Below are 16,506 nucleotides of genomic sequence, written 5' to 3'. Positions count from 1 at the left end.
GATCAGTACAAATATCGAAGTAACTCACACAGTGAATTCCAGTATATGATCTCGGAAACGAGACTTGATTAAAACGTTTAAAATAACGATATTTATTGTCAAAATAATTTCTAAAAACAAATGAGAACCATCCAACATACATCATACACAGACCAAACAAAGTATAAATAATTTTGACGGTTTGAGTACAAACATTGGATTGTATACGATGATTTTTTTGTGCGATCAGTATACAGTACAATACAAATGTATGCAATTGAATGTAATTTTCAATAAGGAACGAACTAAAAGAGTGTAACAATAACGATACAGCGTGTTTGATTTTTATTTTATTCAAAGGAATTGCCAATGGCAAATAATTCGCGAGATACTCCGGTACTTTAGTTGAAATTCACTACGAAACTTTAAATCGAAATTTCATCAAATCTTTAAAAAGAAACATATGCCGAAATTCGTTTGATACTTTCGAAAAAATAGAGAAAGTTTGTGTTTAGGAATTTGAGCACTATTTCTTCAATATTTACCAGAATTTAATGTGAAAAACGGAAATCGGCCATATACAGAATAATCATTGTTTTGACAGTTGACATCCAATGGTAATTGTATGAAGTATGAAGAGAAGCTGACGAAATGTTAACACAATCGCGCAGAAGTAAATATATCAGCGTATTATCTGTATCTGTTTCTAATTTTCGTTAATTTTAAAATTATTTAACATTTGCTATAGTATACAACAAATATTTGTAAATATTTTTACTCGGGTAATCGCCGCGTGTAAAGACGCAGTTTGATTCTGTGTATCAATGCCGAGGCAGAAACAGACGCGGCTGTTTTTATTTGGATAAAAAAGTGTGTGTTTGGAAACATGGCTAGCACGACCGATTTTGGTGCACCAAATATTCTTCAGTTTTTTGTCGTTCGGAAACTGGAAAAAAATCATATTATCTTTTCCAGAACGTGATTTACAGCGAAAGGCCGCACAGATAACCATTTTCCCCATTACTGTGAAAACAATTTCACGAAAATATCAATACAAACAGAAAAAATAAAACATGAATTCTGATCTATCACTAATCTTCTAAGCGGACGCGAAAATGCTTGTTCAGCTCTGACGTCACACAACAGAGGAAAACAGGGGAGATAAGCGAATCAACGCTTTGCGAGTTACGATCATAAAAGTCAACAAAATCATCTTTTTCAGGTTAAACACAACACACAAACGTTATTTTCCCGATAATTAATCATATTTCAATGTAAAAAGCGTTTAATATATTGACTTTGGATTTTCTTTAAAATTGACCTTTAAAAAAAAGAAGTATAGATTATAACTCTTTTGTAAAATATAACTATTTTGTGAATCAAATAAAAACAGCAATCAACTCAATATTATATTATATAATTTTTTCTAACAATCAAGCAAACTAAACTTTCCTAGATTAAAAAATTCAAATAAGAGTCTTAAAAATTCACGTTCATTCATTTTTCATGTAATTTGTGACACTGTGAAGTATTTTATTTCTGCCCTTCCTCAATTGTCAAAAGTTTTATTAATTGGGCTTCAGACAGCATGCTACCAACTATTAATTATCATTAACCAATCATGTTTTTAAGTTTTGTTATATTGAGAGCAGATATCCTTAATTTCCGTAAATTCTTCATACACACTTTTTTATTGTACAATGCTGTGCCATCAAATCGAACAATCTCCAATAAGGATATTAAGTAATTACAATGCATTATGTTATCAATGCTAAGATAGTAATGCCATATTTGATTCAATCAATCAGAAAGCAGATCTTAAAATGCAGTTTGATTCACACTCTCTAAACTTAGAGAATATAATATTGGTAATGCTTTTTTCATTAATTTAACCTTGTGACCATGTTTTTGACCCCAAGTGACCCAATTTCAAACTAGACAGAGAACCATTAAGACAAATGTTCTTCCCACATGTAATAAAGATATGGCAATGAATGTGGCATCTAGAGTACTCACAAGTTTTTTGCTTTAGTGTGTTTGAGTGACCTAGTTTTAAAGCCCATGTGACCCAGTTTTAAACTTGGCCTAAATTTTAGGGGGACAAGTGTGCAGATCAAGTTTCATGAAGTTAGACAATACATGTAGACTCTGATCTTTTTTTCAGTTTTTCTTTAATTTGACCTATGCACCAAGTGTTTGACCCCATATTACCCAATTGCAAACACTGCTGAGATATCATGGGGACAAATGTTCTGATCAATTTAGTTTCATGAAGACAGGGCAATAAAAGTGGCCTCTAGAACATTCACAAGCTTTTAAAAATCTTATCTAGTCACCTGAGTATTATGACCCCATGTGACCCAATTTTCAACTTGGCTGAGAAATAATTGGGACAAATCTTGTGACCAAATTTCACTTTAGTTTGACCTTATGGCTTGTTTCTAAACCCCACAAAATCCAGTTTTAAACTCAGCCAAAATTTGCTTTGGACAAGTGATCTGACCAACTGTCATGAAAATTGGCATTAATTGTGGCCTTGAGAGTGTTCATAAGGTAAATGTTGAAAAAACAACAACAGACAAAGGGCAATCACAGAAGCACATCATGAGAATGTTGTACTCAGATGAGCTAAAACAAATGCATTGATCATATTCACACATGCAAAGAACATGCAGTTTGATAAATGTGGAGGAAATTGTCTTTTAAAAACAGTAATTTATGGTAAACAACCAATTAATTGATAATTCACTAATATTCAATCACTAACAAGAGATGTGTTTGTCAGAAACACAATGCCCCCAATGCACAGCTTGCTTTTTTTACCTTTGACCTTGAAGGATGACCTTGACCTTTCACCACTCAAAATGTGCAGCTTCATGAGATACACATGCATGCCAAATATCAAGTTGCTATGTTCAATATTTCAAAAGTTATTGCAAAACTTTACTTTATTAAAGTTTAAAATTTTCGACCTTTGACCTTGAAGGATGACCTTGACATTGCCCTTTCACCACTCAAAATGTGCAGCTCCATGAGATACACATGCATGCCAAATATCAAGTTGCTATGTTCAATATTTCAAAAGTTATTGCAAAACTTTAATACATTAAAGTTTTAAAAATTTGACCTTTGACCTTGAAGGATGACCTTGACCTTTCATCACTCAAAATGTGCAGCCCCATGAGATACACATGCATGCCAAATATCAAGTTGCTATGTTCAATATTTCAAAAGTTATTGCAAAACTTTACTGTAACCTTAAAGTTTTGGGACAGAATGACAGACAGACAGGCCAAAAACAATATACCCCCGATCTATCGATCCGGGGGAAAAAAAAGACCACCAAATGCAAACAATACAATTAATAAAACAAGGGCTGTTTGTAAAACATGCATGCCCCCCCCCCCATATGGGCTGTCAGTTGTAGTGGCAGCCATTGTGTGAATATGTTTTTTGTCACTGTGACCTTGACCTTTGACCTAGTGACCTGAAAATTAATAGGGATCATCTGCCAGTCATGATCAATGTAACTATGAAGTTTCATGATCCTTGGTGTAAGCGTTCTTGAGTTATCATCCAGAAACCATTTTACTATTTCTAGTCACTGTGACATTGACCTTTGACCTAGTCACCTGAACATCAAGAGAGGTCATTTGCCAGTCATGATCAATGTACCTATGACGTTTCATGATCCTAGGCGTAAGCGTTCTTGAGTTATTATCCGGAAACCATTTTTCTGTTTCGAGTCACTGTGACCTTGACCTTTGACCAAGTAACCTGAACATCAATAGGGGTCATCTGTGAGTCATGATCAATGTACCTATGAAGTTTCATGATCCTAGGGGTAAGCGTTTTTGATTTATCCTCCGGAACCCATTTTTCTGTTTTGTGTCACTGTGACCTTGACCTATGACCTAGTGACCTGAAAATCAATAGGGGTCATCTGCGGGTCGTGATCAATGTACCTATGAAATTTCATGATCCTAGGCGTAAGCGTTCTTGAGTTATCATCTGGAAACTGTTTTACTATTTCGAGTCACTGTGACCTTGACCTTTGACCTAGTGACCTCAAAATCAATAGGGGTCATCTGCCAGTCATGATCAATGTACCTATGAAGTTTCATGATCCTAGGCCTAAGCGTTCTTGAGTTATCATCTGGAAACCATCTGGTGGACGGCCGGACCGACCTACCCACATGAGCAAAACAATATATCCCCTCTTCTTTGAAGGGGGGCATAATTAAATTTTACCTTATATAACACAGAAAAACATTCATCACAGAAATGTGTTTCACTAACAGATTAAAATAATATTTATAAATCAGAAAATAAGTAAGAGAAACTTCATTCACATTTTACTCGGGTAATCGCCGCGTGTAAAGAAGCAGTTTGATTCTGTGTATCAATACCGAGGCAGAAACAGACGCGGCTGTTTTTATTTGGAGAAAACAGTTTGTGTTTGGAAACATGGTTAGCACGACCGATTTTGGTGCACCAAATATTCTTCAGTTTTTTGTCGTTCGGAAACTGGAAAAAAATCATATTATCTTTTCCAGAACGTGATTTACAGCGAAAGGCCGCACAGATAACCATTTTCCCTATTACTGTGAAAACAATTTTACAAAAATATCAATACAAACAGAAAAAATAAAACATGAATTCTGATCTATCACTAATCTTCTAAGCGGACGCGAAAATGCTTGTTCAGCTCTGACGTCACACAACAGGGGAAAACAGGGGAGATAAGCGAATCAACGCTTTGCGAGTTACGATCATAAAAGTCAACAAAATCATCTTTTTCAGGTTAAACACAACACACAAACGTTATTTTCCCGATAATTAATCATATTTCAATGTAAAAAGCGTTTAATATATTGACTTTGGATTTTCTTTAAAATTGACCTTTAAAAAAAAGAAGTATAAATTATAACTCTTTTGTAAAATATAACTCTTTTGTGAATCAAATAAAAACAGCAAACAACTCAATATTATATTATATAATTTTTTCTAACAATCAAGCCAACTAAACTTTCCTAGATTAAAAAATTCAAATAAGAGTCTTAAAATTCACGTTCATTCATTTTTCATGTAATTTGTGACACTGTGAAGTATTTTATTTCTGCCCTTCCTCAATTGTCAAAAGTTTTATTAATTGGGCTTCAGACAGCATGCTACCAACTATTAATTATCATTAACCAATCGTGTTTTTAAGTTTTGTTATATTGAGAGCAGATATCCTTAATTTCCGTAAATTCTTCATACACACTTTTTTATTGTACAATGCTGTGCCATCAAATTGAATAATCTCCAATAAGGATATTAAGTAATTACAATGCATTATGTTATCAATGCTAAGATAGTAATGCCATATTTGATTCAATCAATCAGAAAGCAGATCTTAAAATGCAGTTTGATTCACACTCTCTAAACTTAGAGAATATAATATTGGTAATGCTTTTTTCATTAATTTAACCTTGTGACCATGTTTTTGACCCCAAGTGACCCAATTTCAAACTAGACAGAGAACCATTAAGACAAATGTTCTTCCCACATGTAATAAAGATATGGCAATGAATGTGGCATCTAGAGTGCTCACAAGTTTTTTGCTTTAGTGTGTTTGAGTGACCTAGTTTTAAAGCCCATGTGACCCAGTTTTAAACTTGGCCTAAATTTTAGGGGGACAAGTGTGCAGATCAAGTTTCATGAAGTTAGACAATACATGTAGACTCTGATCTTTTTTTCAGTTTTTCTTTAATTTGACCTATGCACCAAGTGTTTGACCCCATATTACCCAATTGCAAACACTGCTGAGATATCATGGGGACAAATGTTCTGATCAATTTAGTTTCATGAAGACAGGGCAATAAAAGTGGCCTCTAGAACATTCACAAGCTTTTAAAAATCTTATCTAGTCACCTGAGTATTATGACCCCATGTGACCCAATTTTCAACTTGGCTGAGAAATAATTGGGACAAATCTTGTGACCAAATTTCACTTTAGTTTGACCTTATGGCTTGTTTCTAAACCCCACAAAATCCAGTTTTAAACTCAGCCAAAATTTGCTTTGGACAAGTGATCTGACCAACTGTCATGAAAATTGGCATTAATTGTGGCCTTGAGAGTGTTCATAAGGTAAACGTTGAAAAAACAACAACAGACAAAGGGCAATCACAGTAGCACATCATGAGAATGTTGTACTCAGATGAGCTAAAACAAATGCATTGATCATATTCACACATGCAAAGAACATGCAGTTTGATAAATGTGGAGGAAATTGTCTTTTAAAAACAGTAAATTATGGTAAACAACCAATTAATTGATAATTCACTAATATTCAATCACTAACAAGAGATTTGTTTGTCAGAAACACAATGCCCCCAATGCACAGCTTGCTTTTTTTACCTTTGACCTTGACGGATGACCTTGACCTTTCACCACTCAAAATGTGCAGCTTCATGAGATACACATGCATGCCAAATATCAAGTTGCTATGTTCAATATTTCAAAAGTTATTGCAAAACTTTACTTTATTAAAGTTTTAAATTTTCGACCTTTGACCTTGAAGGATGACCTTGACATTGCCCTTTCACCACTCAAAATGTGCAGCTCCATGAGATACACATGCATGCCAAATATCAAGTTGCTATGTTCAATATTTCAAAAGTTATTGCAAAACTTTAATACATTAAAGTTTTAAAAATTTGACCTTTGACCTTGAAGGATGACCTTGACCTTTCATCACTCAAAATGTGCAGCCCCATGAGATACACATGCATGCCAAATATCAAGTTGTTATGTTCAATATTTCAAAAGTTATTGCAAAACTTTACTGTAACCTTAAAGTTTTGGGACAGAATGACAGACAGACAGGCCAAAAACAATATACCCCCGATCTATCGATCCGGGGGCATAAAAAGACCACCAAATGCAAACAATACAATTAATAAAACAAGGGCTGTTTGTAAAACATGCATGCCCCCCCCCATATGGGCTGTCAGTTGTAGTGGCAGCCATTGTGTGAATATGTTTTTTGTCACTGTGACCTTGACCTTTGACCTAGTGACCTGAAAATTAATAGGGATCATCTGCCAGTCATGATCAATGTAACTATGAAGTTTCATGATCCTTGGTGTAAGCGTTCTTGAGTTATCATCCAGAAACCATTTTACTATTTCTAGTCACTGTGACATTGACCTTTGACCTAGTCACCTGAACATCAAGAGAGGTCATTTGCCAGTCATGATCAATGTACCTATGACATTTTATGATCCTAGGCGTAAGCGTTCTTGAGTTATTATCCGGAAACCATTTTTCTGTTTCGAGTCACTGTGACCTTGACCTTTGACCAAGTAACCTGAACATCAATAGGGGTCATCTGTGAGTCATGATCAATGTACCTATGAAGTTTCATGATCCTAGGCGTAAGCGTTTTTGATTTATCCTCCGGAACCCATTTTTCTGTTTTGTGTCACTGTGACCTTGACCTATGACCTAGTGACCTGAAAATCAATAGGGGTCATCTGCGGGTCGTGATCAATGTACCTATGAAGTTTCATGATCCTAGGCGTAAGCGTTCTTGAGTTATCATCTGGAAACTGTTTTACTATTTCGAGTCACTGTGACCTTGACCTTTGACCTAGTGACCTCAAAATCAATAGGGGTCATCTGCCAGTCATGATCAATGTACCTATGAAGTTTCATGATCCTAGGCCTAAGCGTTCTTGAGTTATCATCTGGAAACCATCTGGTGGACGGCCGGACCGACCTACCCACATGAGCAAAACAATATATCCCCTCTTCTTTGAAGGGGGGCATAATTAAATTTTACCTTATATAACACAGAAAAACATTCATCACAGAAATGTGTTTCACTAACAGATTAAAATAATATTTATAAATCAGAAAATAAGTAAGAGAAACTTCATTCACATTTCACTGGTTGGCAAATAGAGACAAATGGTTTAAATAATTTTCACATGATCTAATGCTTATTACACCTTGCAAATAAATTATTACCACACTAATATCAAACAAACATTATTGAGACATAAACAACACCTCTGCCCACTGAAGACTTGTTTCATTTAATTATTTTAGAATATAATGAGTGATAGAAAACAAATGGAGTGACAATGCTGATTTTTTTTTCGTAATGATTGCTGTAACTCATGGAGATGATGACAGATAAAAGACAGAATTAAATACAAAGCAAGAAAAGCAACATAATCAACACGTCATTTGTTGGAAAGCAAACCTAAATGCCATTACTAAATCATACCAATTTTCTAGAGAATTTCAAATCTTAATACCTTTTGAGGGATGATTTCACTTTTAATCATTCATAATGATGACATATAATCTACTATCTTTTCTCTTTGAAAACTGTAAATATAAAAGCCATTACCGTAATTAAAATACATTATAGAAGTTATTGACAAGTCTCACAAAAAAGTCTTAGATGCCTGGACTATCAATCACCATGATTATGGAAACTCTTTGATGTGATTAAAAAATTGGAAAATGTATGGTTTTACCCTTTTGTATTAAGTGACAAGCAAAGAAAGGTAATTACCATGCATGTTCTTACACTAAACTTATAATCATATTTTGAAATTCCACACACTTCACCCCCACTAACTGTGCTAAAAAACCATATCAGGTCAAATTTATAAATGACAGACGTACGAGTCTCAATCTGGGAAAACAGGGCTTAACCCTTTGCATGCTGGGAAATTTGTCGTCTGCAAAAATGTCGTCTGCTGAATTTCTAAAATTAGCATTTTCTTCAATTTTTTTTCAAAGAATACTATCAGAATAGCAAACAGTTTGGATCCTGTGGCGTCTCATCTGGATCCAAACTGTTTGCAAAGGCCTTTAAAATTCGGTTCCCGCACTGAAAGGGTTAATACATACATGTGCGTTTAGATTTCCAGGTTAGCCTGTGCAGTCTGTTTGAGAATGTGATGTGTTCAGAATAAAGAATTGCAGACTGTTGAAGTCATTGTCAATTTGTTCACAGATTTATTGTTGTTATGAACATTCTATTTTATTTAGTTAACTGTTTCCAATTAACTTTACTTATTGCTTTTGGTCATTTAGCTTGTATTAGCTTTATATTATGATATCTTAATGAAATACAAATTCATAAATTAAGATAATTACAAATTACGAACTTGACCTAGACATCATCTAGATGCAACATCTGACCAAGTTTGGTGAAGATCGGATGAAAACTACTTGAATTAGAGAGCGGACACTTAATACAGACCGACCGACCGACAGACAGACGACAAACCGGCCGACTGACAAGCTCACTCCTATATACCCCCCTAAACTTCGTTTGTAGGGGTATAATTACAAAATATTATTGGAATCCATCTGAAGATAATACTACCTTTTTAATATTTTTTTGAATTTTATGCAAATGGATTTCACAGAAAAAATTGTCCACAATAAATTTAGGGGTTTTCACAAGTAAAGTGCGGGTTGACAGAAAACCATAATTTCTTGTTCATTTTGGCCTATAATATCTCCAACTGAATCACATCAGCTAAAATGTAACAAGACTGACTCGCAAGTCATGCCAATTGATAGATAACCCATACAGCATTTAAACAATAAACATTGTCGAAATCTTGAGATGTAATAATAGAAATCTTGCCGTCACAATAAAAATGATTAACCAAGAGCAGTTGTCAGATAAGGCTGCCATTTTGTTGTAATTATGAAGTGTTCCAGGGGGAGACTGTTGTACTGGGCATGTGCATTCAACTCAAGACAGTGTCAGTCAGGCTGAATGGAAAACAGGCATGTTCAGACCTTATATACAGCTGGAAAACAGGCATGTTCGGACCTTATATACAGCTGGAAAACAGGCATGTTTGGACCTTATATACAGCTGGAAAACAGGCATGTTCGGACCTTATATACAACTTGAAAACAGGCATGTTCGGACCTTATATACAGCTTAAAAACAAGCATGTTTGGACCTTATATACAGCTGGAAAACAGGCATGTTCGGACCTTATATACAGCTGGAAAACAGGCATGTTCGGACCTTATATACAGCTGGAAAACAGGCATGTTCAGACCTTATATACAGCAAATAAGTCAAAATGAGCAACGCTCTGGAAAAATAGGGTTTAATGCAGGAGAGAAAAGTGTCATCCCAGATAAGCCTGTACAGTCCACACAGGCTAATAAGGGACAACACTTTCTTCTCTAATGGTATTCTTTGTTTATTGGAGGTCCCTTATAAGGCCCTCCAGTTTTTGCGGAAAGTGTTGTTCCTGATAAGCCTGTGCAGCCAATATTTCATGCACATGTATAAATAAAACATCCACAAGACTCCTCCCAGCATGTTGATGGACAACAGCAAAGAATCAGTCAGGTGGTTAAGAGAAACCCGTAGGCCAAACAAAATTAAGGTCCGTTTGGGGTCTCCTAGGAAAAAAAACAGGGTCAGTAGGTAGGGATTTTTTTATTTTTTTGTCTTTCGGGTACTTGAATGGAAGGCTACTAAAGCTTATTATAGAAATACATGTAAATATATGCTTTGTTTGCTTGATATTACATCTTATATGAACGAAAATGAACAATTTTTTTTTTGGCGACCCCAATAAAAAGTTGAGGGTCGGCGCCAATTCTGGAGATACGGTCAGGAGACCCGAAATGGACCTATTTTTTTGTTTGGCCTTATCTATGTGATAAGGTCCCATCCGTGTGATCACGTTATATCCATGTGATCAGGTGTTATCCATGCGATAGGGTCATATCCATGTGATCAGGTCAAATCCATGAGATCAGGTCATATCCATGTGATCACGTCATATCAATCTGATCACGTCATATCTATGTGATTGGGTCATATCCGTGTGATCAGGTGATATCCATAAGATCAGGTCATATCCATGAAATCAGGTCATATCCATGTGATCAGGTCATATCTATGTGATCAGGTCATATACATGTGATCAGGTCATATTCATATGATCAGGTCATATCTATGTGATATGGTCATATCCATGTGATCAGGTCATATCCATGTGATCAGGTCATATCCATGTGATCGGGTCATATCCATGTGATCAGGTCATATCCATGTGATCCGGTCATATCCATGTGATCCCGTCATATCCATGTGATCAGGTTATATCCATGTGATCAGGTCATATCCATGTGATCGGGTCATATCGATGTGATACCTTCATATCCATGTGATCAGGTCATATCCATGTGATCATGTCATATCCATGTGATCGGGTCATATCCATGTGATCGGGTCATATCCATGTGATCCCGTCATATCCATGTGATCAGGTTATATCCATGTGATCAAATCATATCCATGTGATTGGGTCATATCCATGTGATCCCATCATATCCATGTGATCCCGTCATATCAATGTGATCCCGTCATATCAATGTGATCCCGTCATATCCATGTGATCCCGTCATATCAATGTGATCAGGTTATATCCATGTGATCGGGTCATATCCATGTGATCAGGTCATATCCATGTGATCCCGTCATATCAATGTGATCAGGTCATATCCATGTGATCGGGTCATATCCATGTGATAGGGTCATATCCATGTGATCAGGTTATATCCATGTGATCAGGTCATATCCATGTGATCGGTCATATCCATGTGATCCCGTCATATCAATGTGATCAGGTCATATCCATGTGATCCCGTCATATCCATGTGATCAGGTTATATCCATGTGATCAGGTCATATCCATGTGATCAGGTCATATCCATGTGATCAGGTCATATCCATGTGTCAAAGGCCCAATCATGGGGTCAAGGTCCAATCATGAAGACCTATCATGTGGTTAAAACCCTATCAAGCAATATCTAAATCCATACTCACGTAACTGAGTGCAAACTGTTTTTCTATATTTAGTAACAGTGACCTTGAACTTCACCTGACATGCCCCAAATACAATAACAATCTGGCTTTCTGTGACAGCTTGTTTGGTCCAAACGCCTATAACATTGACTAATGCAAAATAAAGTTATCAATCAAAAACCACCTGTTTGATGCAGTCCTCATGCCGGCAATATCTTATAACCAGGATTTTCCACGTCATAAAAAAAACCTGATTAATACTATGCCAAATCAGGAGGTTAATTGTTGAGAGACCAATTATGTAGTTAACCCATTTATGCCTGACGTCTAGAAAAAAAGCCTTGGCAAACAGCGTACACCTGCGCTGTTTGCTTTAAGAAATTTCAGTAAGAAATATTCTAAATATAGAAATAAATATACTAGACATCCCTAATTTTGGAAAAAAATTGATCCAATTTAGAAGGATGGGAGAGTTCACTTGGCATAAATGGGTTAATGATTTCAATCTAAGACAAATGGTTAATGGCTAAGAAACAATTAAGTTGGTTAATGGTTAAAAGAGACAATCAGAATGTTCAGGGCTATTACTGATTATGTGGTCATAATGAACAGCATTATTGGTAACCTAGCTATTAATATTGCAATGTTGAAAACAATCTGTTCATCAGATAATATTTTTTACATGAAAATCAGGAATAAATGTGTTGTTCATACCTCACAACTGCAAAGACTCACCACAACTGGGAGAGTATCCAGTCCCAGCAATGAAACAATACCAAACACAAACTACAGAACTGTAAAATTTGAATGAACCATTCAAAATCCTGTCACAAACACAAAAGGTTGCAGGGCCGAATTCATTAACATCAAAGCCCCGCTTCTTCCCTGAAATTGACAGTGTCTTAAAGGACGCCTGATGTTAGTTGTCAACGGCGACGACAATTCTGAAATTACTTCTTGGTACCTGCAGGACAAGTCCAGACTCCCAGCTGACAGGGAGCATTTCCTCAAGAATTCTGAATCTGAATCGCTGACACGCTTGCAATTCAATTAAGCCACAAATCGCTGTTGAGAATCTGTCTTTTTCACTAACGGTCATCTCTTAAACTTGACAAATTCACCTGAGGCTATCCACCACTAAGATTTCCAATGATGGCTATGGACAGTTAACCATATCAACTCTTCACAAAGTAATAAGGTGTTGCAAGTTGATGACACATTTGGCTCATGGAAATTCAGGTCATCAACATCTGTCTATCTGAGGGCCACGATGGACCCATGCAGCTTGTCCCTAGTAATTGACGTTAATGTAATAGCAGATGAATATTTCTAATAAAAAAAAAGTTGTTATTTTGATATTTGCAAAGGTTTGATTTGTCTTAACTATAATATGAAAACTAAATGTTTGATTTATGAAACATTGATTTTCAATTTGTATTCAATTTAAATGAATATTCATTCCAAAGTTTCAAGGAAATACAAAAGCTAGGCAATTTAACTTATTATGAACAACTATTTCAGTTTATAAATGACTTTATTTACTACAATCATTCATCTATTTAGTACAGTTGTTTACGTCATTTTCTAAATTGCAAGGTCTAAATATTTTGAATGAAAGTCATTAGGCCTTTTTTCAATTGATTGTTTTCAAAACCAATCAATTATAATTTCACGAAGGGAATTTCTGTCACTTCTTTCATTGATCTTAAAATCAATAATCATCATCTGCTAATGTATTTCAGCCAATCAATAATCATCATCTGCTAATGTATTTCAGCCAATCAATAATCATCATCTGCTAATGTATTTCAGCCAATCAATAATCATCATCTGCTAATGTATTTCAGCCAATCAATAATCATCATCTGCTAATGTATTTCAGCCAATCAATAATCATCATCTGCTAATGTATTTCAGCCAATCAATAATCATCATCTGCTAATGTATTTCAGCCAATCAATAATTATCATCTGCTAATGTATTTCAGCCAATCAATAATCATCATCTGCTAATGTATTTCAGCCAATCAATAATCATCATCTGCTAATGTATTTCAGCCAATCAATAATCATCATCTGCTAATGTATTTCAGCCAATCAATAATCATCATCTGCTAATGTATTTCAGCCAATCAATAATGATCATCTGCTAATGTATTTCAGCCAATCAATAATCATCATCTGCTAATGTATTTCAGCCAATCAATAATCATCATCTGCTAATGTATTTCAGCCAATCAATAATCATCATCTGCTAATGTATTTCAGCCAATCAATAATCATCATCTGCTAATGTATTTCAGCCAATCAATAATCATCATCTGCTAATGTATTTCAGCCAATCAAAAATCATCATCTGCTAATGTATTTCAGCCAATCAATAATCATCATCTGCTAATGTATTTCAGCCAATCAATAATCATCATCTGCTAATGTATTTCAGCCAATCAATAATCATCATCTGCTAATGTATTTCAGCCAATCAATAATCATCATCTGCTAATGTATTTCAGCCAATCAATAATCATCATCTGCTAATGTATTTCAGCCAATCAATAATCATCATCTGCTAATGTATTTCAGCCAATCAAAACATAAAATAAAAGTGTACAATAGGAATTTTCAAACATTCACTTTTCAAGACTTAAATGACACACAAGCTTTGGCTGAAATATAATATTAATCCAAATGACCTTGTATGGACCAAAAGCTTCATAATTTGTGCATGTCTATATGACAATTTTATAAACAAATGCTTTTAACTGCTTATAATATCATTAGATAAAAATAATAAACTTTAACTTTAAGTTTGCAGGTATATTGAAAAACAACAACATCAATTTAGTATCAGCACCATAGACAATACATTATCCATACCCTGAAAATTATGTTTATCATATTGCTTTGCATTTGACAATTAGCATGTACTTGGACCTTTTGCTTAAGTGTTTTTCCACCATTTTCAAAATGGGATCAGAGCCCTTTGGATTGGGGAAAAAATCTAGTTTAACAAATCTAGGGTTTTGGGTGAACAATTACTGATATACTTTTATATTGCTAAAGATTCAACTTACAGAGCTGGATAGGAAAATGAACGCAATGTTAAAAACTAAACAAGAGATGTGTTTGTCAGAAACACAATGCACCGTAATGCGCCACTTTCAATTATTATATTTTTTCATTATATCGCTTTAAAAAATGTTACTTCCCTTGTTAAAATGATCTTTACCTGCCAAATGATATAAAATAGAAATTATCTCCCTTTAAAGCTTGTTAATTCCCTTGGATTTTGTTTTTTTACCACTGACCTTGAAGGATGACCTTGACCTTTCACCACTCAAAATGTGCAGCTCCATCAGATACACATGCATGCCAAATATCAAGTTGCTATATTCAATATTGAAAAAGTAATGGCCAATGTAAAAGTTTTCAGACGGACGCACAGACGTACTGACAGTTCATCTGCTAAATGCCACCCTTCCAGGACATAAAAATTGGGATTTGAAGGCAGCCATTCCAGATAAATATATGCTTGTTTAGAATGGGAGTTTGGCTTCAAATTTGACCACTTACCCCACTGCATCAATTACATATTCTCTTTTGACATGAATTGCCCCAATAGTATGAACACTATTTTCAGTGTTTGTATCAATCCCAGGTAGAGCCAAGCTCAATCATTAGCCCTTTGCATGCTGGGAAATTTGTCGTCTGCTAAAATGTCGTCTGCTGAATTTCTAAAATTAGCATTTTCTTCGATTTTTTTCAAAGAATACTATCAGAATAGCAAACAGTTTGGATTCTGATGAGACGCCACGTTCTGTGGCGTCTCATCTGGATTTAAACTGTTTGCAAAGGCCTTCAAAATTCGGTTCTCGCGCTGAAAGAGTTAGTCTTCCATAAATGTCTACAAAAATATGCATGTCAGCACTCATGCATTGAACCCAAAACACATTAATATATAATTGCACCTTTGTTCTACTGAAACTGTATGAAAAATGCATGTGCAAAACTTATGAAAAATGCATGTGCGTTAAGTGTATCCCAAATATGCAGTCTTCACATACTAACCAAAAAACGACACTTTCCGTTTATATGGATTTTTTTAATTTAAAGTTAGTCTTTTTTTAATAGGAAAATCCAGTCTAGACAGACAGTGTTGTCCTTATTAAGCCTGTGCTGACTGCACATGCTAATTTAGGACAACACTTTAAACACATGCATTAAGCTCAGTTGTCCCAGAACGAGTTTTTTTAGTAATTAGTCAGAGGCACACTCTATACATCCAACTCTTAGTGCATGTTCACCAGAGGCACACTCTATACATCAAACTCTTAGTGCATGTTCACACTCTATACATCAAACTCTTAGTGCATGTTCACCAGAGGCACACTCTATACATCAAACTCTTAGTGCATGTTCACCAGAGGCACACTATACATCAAACTCTTAGTGCATGTTCACCAGAGGCACACTCTATACATCAAACTCTTAGTGCATGTTCACCAGAGGCACACTCTATACATCAAACTCTTAGTGCATGTTCACCAGAGGCACACTCTATACATCAAACTCTTACTGCATGTTCACCAGAGGCACACTCTATACATCAAACTCTTAGTGCATGTTCACCAGAGGCACACTCTATACATCAAACATTTAGTGCATGTTCA

At 35.3% G+C, this 16,506-nt stretch overlaps 1 protein-coding gene and 1 long non-coding RNA gene across 3 annotated transcripts in view; both read right to left on the bottom strand.

Annotated features, from left to right (window-relative positions):
* LOC127845227 (teashirt homolog 2-like) overlaps window positions 1-16,506 on the bottom strand; it is a 115,353-nt gene that overhangs the window by 89,083 nt on the left and 9,764 nt on the right. The window lies entirely within an intron of this gene.
* On the bottom strand, window positions 3,100-6,899 carry LOC127845238 (uncharacterized). Its single transcript, XR_008033118.1, has 2 exons — window positions 6,817-6,899; window positions 3,100-3,236 (listed from the first exon to the last, which is right to left on the bottom strand). It is a non-coding gene; the product is annotated as an uncharacterized LOC127845238 (long non-coding RNA).

This window comes from Dreissena polymorpha, chromosome 9, assembly GCF_020536995.1.
Source record: "Dreissena polymorpha isolate Duluth1 chromosome 9, UMN_Dpol_1.0, whole genome shotgun sequence".
Taxonomy (NCBI): domain Eukaryota; kingdom Metazoa; phylum Mollusca; class Bivalvia; order Myida; family Dreissenidae; genus Dreissena; species Dreissena polymorpha.
Note: the sequence above shows the minus strand (reverse complement) of the source record. Positions and strands in the feature narration are given on the sequence as shown.